The following is a 19,044-nucleotide window of genomic DNA, read 5'->3' on the forward strand; positions in this document are numbered from 1 at the left end:
TCATTCCATCTCCTATTGTATGAATTCAGGGTAATAATAGTACCTACCTTGTAAGGTCAGTGTGAAAATTAAATGAGATACTGTATATAAAGCACTTAGGACAATGCCTGATTCCTAGTGAGCATTCGATATAGGTTAGCTATTTTTATTACTATCACAACCTGATCAAATTAGGAATTTCAATATGGAAGTCATTCTTTGAATAACAGATTCAAAAGCTTGAAAACTGATTTTAAAAATTCCCAAATAAGATAGTTCAAAAAACCCAAACCCTTTGCTGCCGAATCAATTCCGACTCATAGTGACCCTATAGAACAGAGTAGAATTGCCCCGTAGGGTTTCCAAAGATGTAATCTTTATGGAAGCAGACTGCCACATCTTTCTCCCGTGGAGCAGCTGGTGGGTTTCAACCACTGACCTTTTGGTTAGCAGTCGCGCACTTAACCTCTGTGCCACCAGTGCTCCAGCTAAGAGAATAGTAGTAAAAAAGTGAACTGTGTGAAGGGTGTCTCTCTCTCTGACTCTCCGGCTATCAACTTGTAAGCTACTCGTCTTTAATCTTTGCCTGGATGAAACAATTCTATGAGGTAGACACTATTATTATACCCATTTTAAAGATGAGGCAGCTGAGGTTGTAAAACTTGCTCAAGGTCACACATCTAGTAGAAGGTAGAGCCTGGGTCTGAATTCAGGCAGTCTAGTTCTGGACTCCCCATTCTTGGCACTATGTCATACTTGAAAATCATTTGAAATTCTGCCATGGGCCTCACTGAGACCATACTGCTCAGCCTGCCCCAAATGGAAAACAAATCAGAGAAGTTGCTTTTGTCCCCACCAAACAAGGTTTATCACATATTATTCTCAAGGTTGATGCTATCATTAATAGTACCGCTGTCCAAATCAAAAATATCTGCAAAACATTTCTCCCCAGGCACAGATAGTGTCCCCTGGAGCAAAATAATAGATAAATATGCCATGGGCCTCTCTGCCAGGATCTATGAGATATATGATATATATGCACATATGCACGTATACACATATATGTTTGTATGCATGTATGTATATGTATCTTGGAGCCCTGGTGGCCCAGTGGTTAAGAGCTTGGCTGCTAACCCAAAGGTCAGCAGTTCGAATCCATCAGCTGCTTCTTGGAAACTTCTTTCCTATAGGGTCTACTCTTTCCTGTAGGGTCACTATGAGTCAGAATTGACTCCACAGCAGTGGGGTATACATACCTTCATATACCTCTCTGTAAGAATGGATGGTGGCACAACAGTTAAGTCTTAGGCTGCTGACCAAAAGGTTGGCAGTTTGAACCCACCCAGAGGCTTTGTGGGAGAAAGACCTGGTGATCTGCTCCTATAAAGACTGTAGCCTAGCAAACCTTGTGGGACAATTTTGCTCTGTCACACGGGGTCACTAGGAGTAGGAATCAGCTTGAGAGCACGCAACAACAACATACTTCTGAGTACTTTCCTTCTTTAGGTACCTTTGGTAGTCTGAGCACTAAAAATCATTTTTTAACTTTTTTCTTGGTAGGGTGAAGGTTTTATGTATGGAAATTCCCTGAGCCTGAAGCATTCTCCCTCCCTTTTACAGATGTAGCAATACCACCATTCAATGCTTATGTAGGTGAAGTGTCAGCACAGGTCAGAGAGGTCTATCTATGGAGACATCTGCTCCCTGAGGCACCATGAGTAATAGCCTGGCCATGGAGTGGGTGGGAGAAACATCTGCTCAGCACACAGAAACGGACTGCTGTGCAGGCAGAACCAGGCCACTGGGAGAGAGGGAGGAGACCAGCGACAGGCCTGCAGGGGGCCAGAGGCAGCCTTCTTGCAAGCAGCTTCTCGGCCCCCTCACTACTTCCCTAGTAGGAGTGGATCCACACTGTGATAGGTGAGATAGCACACAGGCAGATTGTCCACCAGATGGTACAATCTTCTATTTAAGAAATATTTGAAAGGGCAACAAAATACAGCAGAAACCATCCGACAGTCCACATGGCTAATGCAGGATTAGCCAAAATGATGGTGGTGGCGGTTGTAGGGGTGTTTTGGGGTGCGATGTAGGATGACAGGCTGTGGGGAGACAAGCACTATGATTTCAGGCAGGGCAGGTGTTGGGAGAGTTTGAGACACTTCCCCATTGTGGCACTGTGGTGCTTCCATGTGCTTCTGTGAACCCCAATCTGCAGCCTGTTTCTGAGAAGTGTCAAAGCCAAGGGCGATGGGCAAAGCTATGGTGATCCAGCTTGGCCAGTGTCTCAGGAGTCAGGAAGGCCTCTTCTGTTCTCCCACTGGGTGGAGTACAACTTTGGTTGTCATTGCTATTCTGTGACTGTCCTTATTTCTCTATCTCTGTTGAGTGGCCTTTTCCTTACTTATGTTCAGCGTAACACCACCCATCCCCATCAGCACCCACATCATCTTGGCTATTAATTGAGCTGCTAGTTTGTTCCAGGTTCTGTGCTAAGCACTCTACCTAATCATAGCTAATACACATGGTTCAGCTATTATATACCAGGCACTGATTGGAGTGATTTACATATATTGTCTTATTTATTCCCCACAACAAACTAATGAATTAAGTGCTATTGTTATCATTTTAATTTTACACATGGGGAAAGGGAGACCTGGAGACCTTGTCCAAGGTTACAGGGTTAGTAAGAGGCGGAGAGTGCTTTGTCTGAGCTCGGTGTTAATATTTTCAAATGCTTTGCTACCTCTGATACATAGTTTCTACTTTCATCCTTATGACAACCCTGTGAAGGTGTTGTCATGGTTTCTAATACATAGCTGAGGGAACTGCGGCTCAGAGAGTTTAAGGAATTTCCTGGGGTCACACGTCCAACAAGAGCTAAGTCTATCTGCCTCCAAAACTTGTGATGGATCACCCTGCAAGACATGTCCTCCCCCTTGGCTTCTCGGTTTCCTTTCTGTCGTTATCCATTTTGAAACCTCAGCAACCTACTGCCAATATATTTAGTTACTTTCCAAGTTTTATTTCTTCCTCTTTCAGAGTCTCCATCCCCCTTCTTATGCTTTTCTTCTCCATCCCCATTACTAGTAGGCAGTCCAGATGAGATTTCATGGTTCAGAGTATTATTAAAACGTTTGCCGATAATCCCCACAAGTACTTCCCCCAAACGATGTGCTGCCCACACTGTACCGGGGCTTCTGGGCAGGGGTCTCAGAAGATGGACTCTGCCATCTTGCATCCTGGGAGTAAGGGGGTGATAGATGGTTTTCTTTATTCAGCACTCCCAGACACTATAAAGGGAGTCTGTGAATGCACAATTAATGAGCTCAGCCGCTAATGGAAAGGCTGGAGATTAGAGTTCACCCAGAGGCACCTCAGAAGAAAGACCTGGCATTTACTTCCAAAAAAATCAATCATTGAAAACCCTATGGAGTCCTATGGAGTTCTGCTCTAACACACATGGAGTCACAATGCATCGGAATCAATGTAAAGGCAACTGTTTTGTACAGTGAATACTACAAAACAAGGGCTGTTTGTGTGTGTACATACACCCACTACAGTGTAAAAGTATAAAATTTTTGGGCATTTTTCCATTAAAATATGCAAATACATTTATATAGAAATATTACAGTTATATGGATGAAATTATGAGCAGAGATTACCATCATTTCTTTTGTTATGGGTTCCAAGGTCAGAGAAACTATTTTGTAGGGGCAAGTAATTTTGCCAACAAATTCCTCTCTTTGATCATCGTAGAGGGCATGTTTAATTTTTGGAAAGCAGTAAGGCTTTATTAGTCATAGACGATGTCTTCCTGAGAATTACAGCAGATAATGGAACAAAAATGGAGTTGACTAACCCATTGACCTTGTATCACAAAAACAGAAAGAAATAAAAACCTAACAGACCCCTGCGTTTTCCATCTCCCCAAGGGCTCTGCCTGTTCTCAGGCCTGGACCACTTTCTGTTTTCCCCTCTGGAGGGTTCCAGTATCAAGCATCTCTGTGTTAATTAACTCAGCATGTGGCACATAAAGTCCTGACGGCAGATAGCTAATGTTTTGGGTATTGCACACAGTTTAAGGATTAGCTCAATTCCAAAGGATAACTTAACATTGCCACAGTACAGTTGATACTTGGTGATCTGAGGCAAATTTCAGGTTCTGAGCAATCTCCCTTCTGCCCTCCTCATGCATATGGACCTCAACTCCTCATTTTCAGCTTAGATATGTAGACAATGCAAACCAATTTTTGATATTTTGATCCAACCTTAATAAAAATCAGGGAGGTGCACTTGGAATTGTGAATAAAAGCCAACAATTAAAAAAAAAAACCACAATGCATTGGGCTATCTGTGCCAACATTCAGCTCTTTCACTATGGGAATTTTATAGAATATATTTTAAAAATAAGCTTATAAGGCAGTTGCACATATAAGGAGCTCTGAAGCCAGATTCATTAGGAAGAGTCTTTGGTGAGAAACAAGTGGTATGGAAATCCATTGGTCTGGAATATTTTTCAGCATAGAGTAATACAAAAGTTGCAAAATGGTGGCCACTGTCCACGTCTTGCCTAGTGTTTGGATTTGCATACTGTTTTAAAGAATTTATACTTGAAAATTTGGGGAGCTTTTTACATTTTGAAAAAAATGTGGATTTCCGGTTTTTCTTGCTCTGGGTCTGCATTGCTTCACGCAAAAGTTGACAGGAGTCCAGCAACAGCTGTCCCTCCATTGGAGGGATATTGGGCACATGCAGCATGATGCCAACTTCAACCCAAGAGTATAATGCTTGCAACGCCAATTCCTAAACCCCAAATTTTGCCTTCATATTGTTCTGCCAACCCCAATCTTGCTAAATCTCCCACTTAGGTCCCGAGAGTTTTTTGGCTATTGTCCTGAAGGTAGATTGTGAAATAGCACAACATGGGTGGAGTTGGGTAGGGCTTATCTTAGACTCACTTTTTACTTAGCTTTTATGTAGTGTAGTTTCCATTAATATTGACCAGCTGCCCAGAAATCACCTAGTGAGCTCCTTTTTACAAAATCAAAACAAACAAGCAAATATAAAATATGTGGAAAGGCTGAAAAATTTAGCCATTTGGCATGGCATTTAAAAATGGATAGAGCACGTTTTTAATGTACTCTTTCAAATGTCAGGACAGCTGTCCAAATTTGTAACTTTAAAATACATTTTATGTATCACATACATTTGCTATACACTCTATCAAATATGTGACTAATATGCGGAAACAAATATGTTAGCCACTCAGCTGACTCATGCTCCCTGGGATGCTGGAGACCCTTTGAAGGACAAACAAAAATCCCTTGTGGCTTGAAAGAGGGGCCTTAGGGTAGCAGTTTTTCTGCCTGGGCATTGGTTCTAGGATCAGCTTGTGTTTTCTCTAGAGGTTGAAGGCATATATCACAGAAATACCACAGAATCATCAGGCCCTAAAAAAAAAGACGTTCTCATCTTAAGGACCTGGATTGTTCTTTAAATCATTCATTCATGCATGCATCCATTCATTTATCTATTTATTCACTCAATTAGTATTTATTGAACACCGACTATGTGACACCTACTAATGTATTAGATGTCATGAGGAAATAAAACAACCACAATGACAACAACAAAAAAACCCATTGCCATTGAGTCAAGTCCAACTTGTGGCGACCCCATGTGTCATAGAGTAGAACTGAGCTCCATAGGGTTTTCTGGGCTGTAACCTCCAAAGAAGCAGGTCTGTGGCCTTAGTTTGCAGCTGACTGCAAACTACTTGTACCACCCAGAGACCAAGGGGATAAGTACATGACCAAAGATTCCTATTCTTTAAGAGCTGTTGCTTGTAGTTGTGTTGTTGTAGTTCCCGTACTATAGGTTAGAATACTTCTCCTCTTCTTCTCATTGGTCCTACTGCAAAGGGGCCTGTCCTTCACTGTTGCTATTGGCCAGCCCGTTTGTTCTGGAGCTAGGCTGGCCTAGGTCACGTCAGAAACAAATAGGAAGGCAATAAGCCTAGCTTGGTTATAGAGACACGGAATTTCAGTAACTGCACATGGAATGGAGATGAAAATGTAAGGGCCCAGATTTTAGATGCACTTGTTTGAAAGATGAGGGCCAGCTCGTGGCCAGCAGTGGGCATGAAAGGTCTTTCTGGTGTTTTCTAGCAGGAGAAGCTGCCCTGAAATATGGATGAACAGAGAGGGGAGATCCAGGCAGAATAAGCCAGAAAGAAGAATTCTGGAAAGTCAAAATCTGGGTACCATAGATGATAACATGACCAGGATAACCCTTCCTGTGCCAGGACAAAGAGGGAGATCTCAGACTAGCAGGTGGAGTTTGTGAAGAAGGTGCCCCAGGGACGGAAGAAGGTGGGGGGTGTGCTGTTAGGGGAACTTGCCCGACACAGAAGGCTGGTGTCCTTAGACAAGATCATGCAGTACAGGGGGCAGCCCTGTGGGGCTCTGCAGCAGAACCATGAGGTAGGGGGTGCTATTCTCACTACTTTCCCAGAACTTTTTCCTCTCTTGGCCTTTTCTCTCAAGCGTCTTTCCTGGGTCACTTTTCTAGGGTTCTCAGCTGACACAGGGTAAAAAGTGAGCTGAGAAAAATCTTAATCTCTCTCAACAGGATACACCTTTCGTTTTGAAACCACCAGAGGTTGAAATGCTTCCAAATGCAAAGGAATAAATGATAGGTCACCGGTTGCTGTTGAGTCAGTTCTGACTCATGGTGAACCCAAGTGTGCCAAGGTAGAACTGTGCATCATAGGGTTTTCAGCAGCTGATTTCTCAGAAGTAGATCACTAAGCCTTTCTTCTGAGGCACCTCCGGGTGGACTGGAACCTCCAACGTTTTGGTTAGCAGCCAAGCACATTCATCTGTTTACACCACACAGTGACTCCAAAGATAGGCAATGGGGTTTATGTATTTTTTTTCCATGGGTTTCTTCCCAGCATACCCTCACATCGGCCCATTGATTAAACCATCCTGGCTTCATTTAGGTATAAGGCTGGCTCTGGCCTCTTCTGTCTAGCAGCATTTCTCACATGTTAAAGTGCATGCTAATCAACTGGGGATTTTGTTAAAATGCAGAGTCTAATTCAGCGGTCTGGCATGAGCCTGGGATTCTGCATTTTAAACAAGCTCCTGTATAAAGCTAAGGCTGCTGTTCCACGGACCATACCTTGAGTAACAAAGGCCGATGGCAGGATGGAGCCCAATGGAGGCTCAAGGAAAGTCTCATTCCCTCACTGAGGAGCTGCAGGCTCAGTGAGTTCCCTAGGTTAAGAATAGAAGATGCCCCTCTTGGTTCCTGCCATCACCTTAACTATTACTAGCTCCTGTATTCATTAGGAAGGGTTCAAGAGAAAAGAAAAATAACAATAGCAGTCTTAATTGGATCCCTGAAAGAGATGCTGCATTTCCACTGATCAAGACAATTAAAGGTGCAGACACTCCTGCTCAAAAGCTGACACCTTCAGGTGTCTCATAACAAAAATTAATACCACTGCTAGCTGTGCCACCTAGTCATGCTGTAAAGTAAATTAATTACTGCAACCAAACTAATAATAACAGAGCAGGCAGAGTTGTAGCGATCTTGTGGTTTACCATTGGAGACTGAGCAGGGACTTTTGCCTCTCTGCTACCCACGAGCGCAACCCAGCAATTGCTGACTGTAACATTTCTATTGTATGGTTTATGCTAAATATGCATATCTTAATTGCATTAGTCAAAATAATTAGCTAATATATTTTTGCATAATGACGAGGTAAGCAAATATCACCATAGCTCAGTGGTTCTTGCATGAGTAAATTTGGAAAATTAATAGACTCCCAATTTCCTAATTATCTGTCTTTTATTCCATGCTCAAACAAAGAAATGCTACCGCACACTCCTGGGCATTGTGTAATTTAGTTTGCACCTTGAAAATTTTAAAGCACCTGTGCTTGTTTTCTCCCTCTTTTGCGGGAAGGTGATAGAAAGAAAAATACAGCTCCTTCCTTTTATCACGCCTAAATTGAAATATAAAGGAAGATGTGGATCAATACATTTTAATTTCTATATGCAACTGGGACCTTGAATTACAAGGCGTTTTTAATGCAACACAAAGTTACTGTAAAATTAAGACAATTGTTAAATTCTTCCCAAAGTGTCAATGCATAGTAGGGCCTGAGATCTGGAAGCTTCATGCCATTTCTTCCTTCTGTCCTTCCCCGCAAATCCAACAACCTTCCCATTTGCTTCCCTTTTTACTTCCCGGTTTTGCCTCAGTTTCCCCATTTCCTCACACCTCCATGGCAAAGGTACAGTTCCAGCCACTAAACAAAACAGTCTCCATGGAGGACAGTTGTGGTTGCGGAGGAGTGGAGCTTGCTATTTGGATTTAAATGCTTGGTGGACTACAGCTGGGTTCCTTTGGGTTTAGTGTGATTTCTTTGGGCCTGTGATTGTGAACCCTGCAAATATTCTGGGCTTCCCCACAGAGCCCCCCGATTTAACAGAACCTGACCATCTCCACCAAAGGTGTCAGCTCGTCCTCACTCTTCATAAGCAAGCATATCCTTAGCATGCTAATCTAATGCAGAAGGAAAACAGAAATCTGCTCAAGAGGACGTTTGAGCAATCTGCTAATATCCTCTAAAGAGTTTGCAACCGCTCTTGCCTTGTATCTTTCAGTGGCAGGTTTCAGGCCACCACTTAAAAGGAAGAGTGTGTTGGGGCCCGAAGCTCTCCACATCTGGATGAAATCCTTGCGGCAAACCGTGAGCCATCAGTCTAACAATACGCAAACTGTTTAGAGCAAAAAACAGCTGGGTGAAGATTTCCCTTAAGTTTCCAATGAGTCTTTAGGTTTCCATTGGCTTCTGGGAAAGCAATCTGCAACCGGATGAAGGAGGAGAACTTCGTTGATGTCACTGCCTCTAAATAAGCTTTGATGGGATCAATTCCCTCAGCAGGTGCAGCACTTGTCAGGATTCCAGCCTGGAGACCGCTTGGGCCACCTGTCAGCAAACTCCATGTCAGTTTCTGCAGCAGGTAGCAGCTGTAGGCTGTAACATCATCAAGTATTGTATTAACTTCCATGTTCACGTACAAATTGCCAGGAATTATAAAAATAATGTCTGTAAAATTTGCTTTAATTTGTACATGTGAGTGTAACATTTTATTTAATTAAGATGGAGGAGATGAAGAAAGTGCTAAATGGTGTGGAGGAGGCCATGAATTCATCATATGCAATTTTATAGAACGATAGCTGGTACAGGAGGAATAAACTTGAAACCCAAATACAATGTCAACCATGCACCAAAGTACTGTAAGGGCAGTTGAAATTGCAGAGAGCTAGGAACTGAAGTCTTAGAAGAGGATGTAGGGCAGGAAAGAGAAACAAAGGGCACAGTTGTATATTCTGAGAGAAAACTCAACATTCTCAAAGATGAAAGTGCAGTGAGAGACAAGAAGTGAGAAGTTAGACAAGAAGACAGAGGAATGTAACCAAAGCCAAAATTAACAGGTGCATGGATGAAAAGAAAATGGGGAAGAGAAGACAGAGGACCAGAGAGATGGAAGAAATGGCTGCCCATTCCTTACAGTTCAGCTTTTTGTTTCCTCTGATACTAGGAGAGGTCTGTATCTGAGTTATGGGGAACCCTTTATCTAGAATTGGAAGGGAGAAATAGGACATATTCCTCATCTTTTCCTTAACTCCGCAGAATCTTAAAGTGAGAAAACTTCTTCATTACAGTCAAGTACTTGCCACTTTTGTTGTTGTTAGGTGCCGTTGAATCAGTTCTGACTCATAGAGACCCTGTGGACAATAGAACAAAATATTGGCTGGTCCTGTGCCATCCTCACAATCGTTGTTATGCTTGAGCCCATTGTTGCAGCCACTGTGTCAATCCATCTCCTTGAAGGTCTTCCACTTTTTCACTGACCCTCTACTTTATCAAGCATGATGTCTTTCCAGGAATTGGTCCCTCCTGATAGCATGTCCAAAGTGTGTGAGACAAAGTCTCACCATTCTTGCTTCTAAGGAGCATTCTGGCTGTACTTCTTCCAAGAGAAGTTTGTTCATTCTTCTGGCAGTCTATGATATATTCAATATTCTTCACCAACCCTATAATTCAAAGGCATCAATTCTTTTTGGTCTTTATTCATTGTCTGGCTGCTTGCCATCACGTGTCTGTCAGTTTGTCTTATTGTGATGGCTTGCATGTTGCTGTGATGTGGAAGCTTTGCCACCATTATCTCAAATACCAACAAGGTTACACTTGGTGGACAGATTTCAGTGGAACTTCCAGACTAAGACAGGCTAAGAAGAAGGGCCTAGCAGTCTACTTCTGAAAACTGACCAGTGAAAGCCTTATGAATATGAACTTACCCATAGCCCCCAGAATATGTAATGGTGGGGGCACAGAGCAAGAGATATAGGTGCAGCAGGCGACCAGGCTGGACAGAGAACAGGGGCCAGGTCACACCTGACTTTATCAGCAAGATTAAGGAGTTTGAACTGAATTCTGAGGATAGTTGATGGTAAAGGGCTTAAGGGCACCCTGGAGTGGCTGGTCAGCAGATCAACTGGAATAAACCATCAGTTACTGAGTATCTAACCCTTCCATGGGAGTTACAAGAATGTGGAAGACAGATTCTTTGCCTTCAAAGAGCTATTTTTTTTAATCTTGGTTTATTTTTATGATTTCTCTATCTGAGTTGATATCTGGTTGCTCTGTTCTGTGTTCTAGTTTTGGGTTGATATCTGATATTAATGATTTTCTATCCAGAGAATTCCCTTTAGTATTTCTTATAGTTTTGGTTTGGTCGTTGCAAATTCCCTAAGCTTCTGTTTATCTGTAAAAGTCTTAATTTTGCCTTCATATTTGAGAGACAGTTTTGCTGGATATATGATTCTTGGCTGGCAGTTTTTCTCCTTCAATGCTTTATATATGTCATCCCATTGCCTTCTTGCCTGCATGGTTTCTGCCGAGTAGTCCAAACTTATTCTTATTGATTCTCCTTCATAGGTGACTTTTCGCTTATCCCTGGCTGCTCTTAAAATTTTCTCAAAGAGCTAATATTCTTGAGATATATGAATAATTGAATAAAAGCCCTAAATAATAGATACATACAAGATAAGAAATGGCTTAGTATAGTATAGTATAGTAGAATATGATTAACATGCAGATCCCTGTTGCTCAAAGGGTGGTCCATGGACCAGCAGCATTGGGATCACCCGGAAGCCTGTTGGAAATGCAGAAGCTCAGGCCCCACCTCAGACCCACTGAGTCAGAATCTGAATTTTGACAAGATCCTCAGGTGATCAGTACGTGAAGCACTGACCCAGAAGACTTGCAAAGATACCAGATACGAAGACTCATGTAGAGGGCAGAGATGTGAGGAAGGAAGAGTAACATTTTGTTCGGTGAGGATTGGTTTCATTGCCTGCTCTGAGTCTCGTACTTTCGGGGATGGCATTGAGTCAGAATTCCTGCCTGGAGACTGCTTGGGCCACCTGTCAGCAAACTCTATGTCAGTATCTGCAGCAGGTAGCAGCTGTAGGCTGTAACACCATCAGGTATTGTATTTGCTTCAGTGTTCATCTACAAATTGCCGGGAATTATCAAGACTCATGGTTATCTTGTGTATAACAGAAGAAGACATTGCTGGGCCCTGCACCTTCTTCATGATCATTGGTATGTTTCAGTCCATTGTTGTGGCTATTTGTGTAGTGCCTTTCAACGTAGGGGGCTCATCTTCCAGTGCTATAATAAACAAAATCACAAATATTCTGTTTTGACACACAAGGCTTTTGTTGACTAATTTTCAGAAGTAGATCTCCAGGCCTTTCTGGCTAGTCTGTCTTAGTCTGGAAGCCCCACTAAATCTGTCCCCCAGGAGTGAACCTACCAGTATTTGCAATGTTTGTGGCATAGCTTCCAGCATCATAGCAGCAAACAAACCACCACAGTACGACAAATTGACAGACAGTGGTGGAGTCTTTATTACATTGCTGTAATTAATAGTTATTGTGTGTGCTTCGTTCTTGACTCTAAGTTCCTTGAGGCAGGTAATATATCTTATCCATGTATTTCCAATCTTTCTCTTAATATTTCAGACATAATTTACGCTTCATAAATACTTATTTAATGAAAAGGTAAACAAAATAGTGAATAAGTAAATAAATGAATAATGAAAAAAAAATGAATAGCTGAAATCAAATTATAGAGGGCCTCTAATGCAGTTGTTGTTGTTGTTAAGTGCTGTCGAGTCAGTTCCAACTCATAGTGACCCTATGCACAACAGAACAAAACACTGCCCGGCCCTGCACCATCCTTACAATCATAGTTATGCTTGAGCCCATTGTCGCAGCCACTGTGTCAATCCACCTCATTGAGGGTCTTCCTCTTTTCTGCTGACCCTGTACTTTGCCAAGCATGATATCCTTCTCCAGGGACTGATCCCTCCTGACAACATGTTCAAAGTATATGAGACGTAGTCTCGCCATCCTTGCTTCTAAGGAGCATTCTGCTTGTACTTCTTCCAAGACAGATTTGTTCGTTCTTCTGGCAATCCATGGTATATTCAATATTCTTCGCCAACACCACAAGTCAAAGGCATCTATTCTTCTTCGGTCTTCCTTATTCATTGTCAAGCTTTCACATGCATATGATGTGATTGAAAATACCATGGCTTGGGTCAGGCATACTTTAGTCTTCAAGGTGACATCTTTGCTCTTCAACACTTTAAAGAGGTCCTTTGCAGCAGATTTACCCAATGCAATGCATCATTTGATTTCTTGACTGCTGCTTCCATGGCTGTTGATTGTGGATCCAAGTAAAATGAAATCCTTGACAACTTTAATCTTTTCTCATTGGTCCAGTTGTGAGAATTTTTGTTTTCTTTATGTTGAGGTGCGATCCATACTGAAGGCTGTGGTCTTTGATCTTCATTAGTAGGTGCTTCAAGTCCTCTTCACTTTCAGCAAGCAAGGTTGTGTCATCTGCATAATGCAAGTTCTTAATGAGTCTTCCTCCAATCCTGATGCCCCTTTCTTTATATAGTCCAGCTTCTCAGATTATTCGCTCAGCATACAGATTGAATAGGTATGGTGAAAGAATACAACCCTGATGCACACCTTTCCTGACTTTAAACCAATCAGTATCCCCTTGTTCTGTCCAAACAACTGCCTCTCAATCTATGTAAAGGTTCCTCATGAGCACAATTAAGTGTTTTGGAATTCCCATTCTTCACAATGTTATCCATAATTTTTTATGATCCACACAGTCGAATGCCTTTGCATAATCAATAAAACACAGGTCAACACCCTTCTGGTATTCTCTGCTTTCAGCCAGGATCCATCTGACATCAGCCATGATATCCCTGGTTCCACGTCCTCTTCTGAAACCGGCCTGAATTTCTGGCACTTCCCTGTTGATGCACTGCTGCAGCCATTTTTAAATGATCTTCAGCAAAATTTTGCTTGTGTGTGATATTAATGATATTGTTCTATAATTTCCATATTCGGTTGGATCACCTTTCTTGGGAATAGGCATAAATATGGATCTCTTCCAGTCAGTTGGCCAGGAAGCTGTCTTCCATATTTCTTGGCATAGATGACTGAGCACCTCCAGCACTGCATCCATTTGTTGAAACATCTCAATTGATATTCCTTCAATTCCTGGAGCCTTGCTTTTCTCCAATGCCTTCAGAGCAGCTTGGACTTCTTCCTTCAGTACCATCGGTTACTGGTCATATGCTACCTCTTGAAATGGTTGAACATCAACTAATTCTTTTTGGTATAATGACTCTGTGTATTCCTTCCATCTTCTTTTGATGCTTCCTGTGTCATTTAATATTTTCCCCATAGAATCCTTCACTGTTGCAACTCGGGGCTTGAATTTTTCTTCAGTTCTTTCAGCTTGAGAAACACCAAGTGTGTTCTTCTCTTTTGATTTTCCATTTCCAGCTCTTTGCACATGTCATTATAGTACTTTACTTTTTCTTCTTGAGCTGCCCTTTGAAATCTTCTGTTCAGTTCTTTTACTTCATCAATTCTTCCTTTTGCTTTAGCTGCTTGACATTCAAGAGCAATTTTCAGAGTCTCCTCCGACATCCAACTTGGTCTTTCCTCTCTTTCCTGAGTTTTCAATGACCTCTTGCTTTCTTCATGTATAATGTCCTTGATGTCATTCCACAACTCGTTTGGTCTTCAGTCACCAGTGTTCAATGTGTCAAATCTATTCTTGAGATGGTCTCTAAATTCAGGTGGGATATACTCAAGGTCATATTTTGGCTCTCGTGGACTTGCTCTGATTTTCTTCAGTTTCAGCTTGACCTTGCATATGAGCAATTGATGGTCTGTTCCACAGTCGGCCTCTGGCCTTGTTCTGACTGATGATATTGAGTTTTTCCATCATCTCTTTCCACAGATGTAGTCAGTTTGATTTCCGTGTGTTCCATCTGGCAAGGTTCATGTGTATATTCGCCGTTTATGTTGGTGGAAGAAGGTATTTGCAATGAAGAAGTCATTAGTCTTGCAAAATTCTATCATTTGATCTTTGGCATTTTTTTCTATCACCAAAGCCATATTTTCCAACTACTGATCCTTCTTCTTTGCTTCCGACTTTCACATTAAAATCACCAGTAATTATCAATGGATGTTGATTGCATATTCGATCAACTTCAGATTGCAGCAGCTGATAAAAATCTATTTCTTCATCTTTGCCCTAGTGGTTGGTGCATATATTTGAATAATAGTCATATTAACTGGTCTTCCTTGTAGACGTATGGATATTATCCTATCACTGACAGCATTGTACTTCAGGATAGATCTTGAAATGCTGTTTTTGATGATGAATGCAACACCATTCCTCTTCAAGTTGTCATTCCCAGCATAGTAGACTATATGATTGTCGGATTCAAAATGGCCAATACCAGTCCATTTCAGTTCACTAATGCCTAGGATATCGATGTTTATGCATTCCATTTCATTTTTGATAATATACAATTTTCCTAGATTCATACTTTTTACAGTCCATGTTCCAATTATTAATGGATGTTTGCAGCTGTTTCTTCTCATTTGGAGTCATGCCACATCAGCAAATGAAGGTCCCGAAAGCTTTACTCCATCCACTTCATTAAGGTCGACTCTGCTTTGAGGAGGCAGCTCTTCCCCAGTCATTTTTTTAGTGCCTTCCAACCTGAGGGGCTCATCTTCCAGCACTATATCAGACAATGTTCCACTGCTATTCATAAGGTTTTCACTGGCTAATACTCTTCAGAAGCAGACTGCTGGGTCCTTCTTCCTAGTCTGTTTTAGTCTGGAAGTTCAGTTGAAACCTGTCCTCCATGGGTGACCCTGCTGGTATCTGAATACTGGTGGCATAACTTCCAGCATCACAGCAATACACAAGCTCCCACAGTACGACAAACTGACAGGCACATGGAGGGGGAGGCCTCTAATGCTAGACTTGGGTAACTGGAATTCACCGTGCAGCCATTGAAAGGAAAATTCCACAGTAGAATGTGAATAAGATGCACTGATACAACTCATACAACAGCATGAGAATCTGTAAATTCATTTTGTAATCAAAATATCCCATCTCTGCATCTAGAGATTTGGGCAGCTCTCAGTGACAGAGATACTACGTGCTGTCTCTTTACAGATCCCTAGACAGACTCTCCAAGAACCTCAGTGGCCAGAAATCATCAAGCAAAGGTGGCCTGCTTTCAGGAGTACCTACTCTAGTGTGTTCTAATGATATATGGGTGTGATTTCAGATCGCCGTACATTTCCTCTATCACTTGCCGGATTGTTTTTACTTGGATTACAGACTCATAGACTCATAGAGCGCAAAGCAGGTGCTGCGGTATGGAATGCTGGCAAAAGCTGTGCCTTGGCTCTTAGTCCAACACCCACTGGCCACTAGCTTCTGAGGAGGCCTTCTTGTTTGGTTTCATGGACAGAGCCCTGGGGTTGCTTCTGTTTCTTTTGTTTATAGGCATTACAGAAGTCTTAGGACAGTTAACGTACTCATTTAGCAGACTTTAAATTGCCTTGGTTCTATTTTGTGCTGGCCTTCAAAGTATTATTTATTACAATACAATTATTGAGCAAGGAATAAAGTCAGGGACTTTCACGATTGATTCCAAATTTTAGGGATCATGCTGTGAGTTTGGCAAAGCAGTTCTGTCTGGGGGAAGCTTGGCGAGCTCTGAAGATAGCATTGCTAATATAGGACCTTGGTTCCTGCGGCAGCCACCACTGGAAGTGGTATTCTTAATTCAGGTGCTTTTTTTTTTTTTTTTCAGAATGTTATACTGGGCTGTTAAACAGCTGCTGTGTTTAACCACAGATGTGGTTGCATGTTATGGATGTGATTCCTGAGTGTATGTGTGTGTGTTCCAATAAACAAACATGTATATATTTAAAACCAATATTGACACAGTGTTAAGACTGAAATGTTTGCAGTCAAATCAGGAAATTCCAAAGTCATATTTCTTCCAACAGTATTCTTTTAGTGCCCTGCACACCCCAGCCATTTAACTACAAACACAGGGGACAGGCTACCCCAGGCCTAAGCTGGCCGAGGTATAGCCATTTTCTGAATTATCTGATTTTTGAGGTGTTTTAATTTTACATCTTAGCTTCACATTAACAAAGTGCATCAATTCAGATTTTGAAAGGTGAAAGAGAGACGAAAAAAAAAAAAAAGGAATCAGGAATGATGTTTTCATTTACAAGTCAAAAAGAGGCATGACTAGTTTTATCCTCTGGCTAATAATCTTTACCCAAATTGAAGCTAAAACGTTCCTCAGCTTAGGCTAAACACTCATTGTTCAAACCTTCTAAACTCAAAAATAGGAAACCATTTTTCTTCAGAATTGGCTTCCATTCCCTTCCTTAATGAGGACTACAATCTTGCCAAATTTGAAGTTCACAGTCTCAGTCATTTTTGAATTACAGAAGCACAGATAAAACATTTTGTTATTTTTTTAAGGTGGAAAATATGCATTTTTTTTTTTCCTATCTAGGTGTATGGTAGTATTCTTAGCTATATCCCATTTAAGTTTAGATTCGAATGAGTTCGCTGGTGTCTAGCTGGATCGCTAACACAAATGACGTTTGTTTTATTATTGTGTATGTCTTATGGCTACGCTTCCATTTGGTTTCCATTTACGACCATATTTTCTGGTGGGGGTGATTTGTCAATAGGTGTTGACTGGCCAGATGACATGGTCCGGGAGTTTATTATCTGACTCTTAACTTGGTGCTTCCCATGTTCTCACTTTTTAATCTTACTGCTTATTATGTTTCTGCCTTCTCCTCTTCTGCTTCCAAAGACTTCTGAGAGATGCCAGATAATAAGAGACAAATTGTGCAAATTAAATGTCAGGAAGTGGTGCGTTAGTAAGTGAGGTTTTTGCCATCCATGGTACAGCCGATCCCCCCTCTCCGTAAGCCAAATACTTCTCCAAATTGGAGGAGGCTTGATGAATTTCTTTCTTTTTTTTTTTTAAGTAAAAGTATGACAGCTGCTTATTTTCGTTTTTGTTCATCTGGTGAAACCAGAAGGGGCCCAAAGAAGTCTTTAATGTCCACCGCGTGAGGGCTCTAGGAAATGCGTTGAGGGTAGAATGCTTGAACAGTATTGTTCACCATATGTAGACTAGAAACATCCTTATGTTCAGGGTCCATGGGTAAAAGAGGGAGTGTGTTATAATTAACTGTATAGTACATATGGTGGACTAGAAAGTTTACTCCTTGGAGACTAGTTTAGTTATAAAATCAAACAAACAATGAAAACAGAGTCAATTAACAATGGCTCTATCAACTCTGGTGGCGTAGTGGTTAAGTGCTACGGCTGCTAAGCGAAAGGTCAACAGTTTGAATCCACCAGGCACTCCTTGGAAACTCTATGGGACAGCTTTACTCTGTTCTATAGGGTCGCTATGAGTCGGAATCAACTCAATGACAATGGGTTTTTCTCTCAACTGGTGTCACGTAGCTCCTGTGGTTACTGTAGAAGCCCCTGCATCAGGAAGCATGGGCATATCCTGACCCTGGGGCCCCACTTTTCTGGGCAAGGTAAAACAGGATATATCAGATGAAGTAAATAGGCTAAGTTCATGAGAGGATGGCATTGAGAGAGAGATGAACTTCTTTTACCACTGAAACTCTTCACTGTGGCTTCACCAAGGACCACTAGAAAGTCTATATGGGAGTTCTTCCCTCAGAGCCCATGTCCTGGTGGCCATCTGAGGATCATCTGCCAACATTACACACCATCCAACTATAGGGTCATTGAGGACTGTGTTGGAACTCTATGAACTTCTTCCTGTATCTCCATTTCCAGGGATCAGACAGCTACTATTCTTGCTGACTGAATCTTTGATGGAAAAGATTGGTCTGACTCTGGTGACTTATGTGATACTGGACAGTGAATATTTTAAATCTGATTAATCTGACCTTCCTCAAATTTCGACAAGCCTCTAGGATTCTAAATCACCCCTTTGCCAAGACGGAAGGCAGATGTGGTGCCAGAGCCCCCACTAGTAGCAGAGTCTGATTTTGTGGGGCAGCTTAGCAAGAGGGCTTTTGATGATGCTCTTGGCATCTGATGCCTTCCAGACATATATTGAGAGGATTTTAGCAGCCTCAGATGCCCCATGTATGTTAATAGGTGTATGTGCAAAATGTAGAATCTCCTTTAGCACTGATTGGGATACAAGTTACAGTCACATCAGATCAAACCAATAGCTATGCATTAATCTCTACTGAATTTTTTAGTTCCAAGAGGTTTTTGAAAGTCTTCCTTGATCATTTTCATCATCCTTCTCTTTCCCTCTCCCACCTTCTGAATTGAGTTAGGTGTCCCTGCTATGTCTTTGTATAATCTTGAGTAGTTCTTTGCACTTTTATTGCAAGATTTTCCGTGCTTTCTTGTGTTTGCTTGTTTAATTACCTTTCCAACTAGATAATAACCTCTTTGAGGTCAGGGACCACCTATCTGTCTTGTCCACTTTCGGACCCTAGTGCCTACCGTCAGGCTTGGCACACTGTGGG

This window comes from Loxodonta africana, chromosome 11 (assembly GCF_030014295.1).
Source record: "Loxodonta africana isolate mLoxAfr1 chromosome 11, mLoxAfr1.hap2, whole genome shotgun sequence".
NCBI lineage: Eukaryota > Metazoa > Chordata > Mammalia > Proboscidea > Elephantidae > Loxodonta > Loxodonta africana.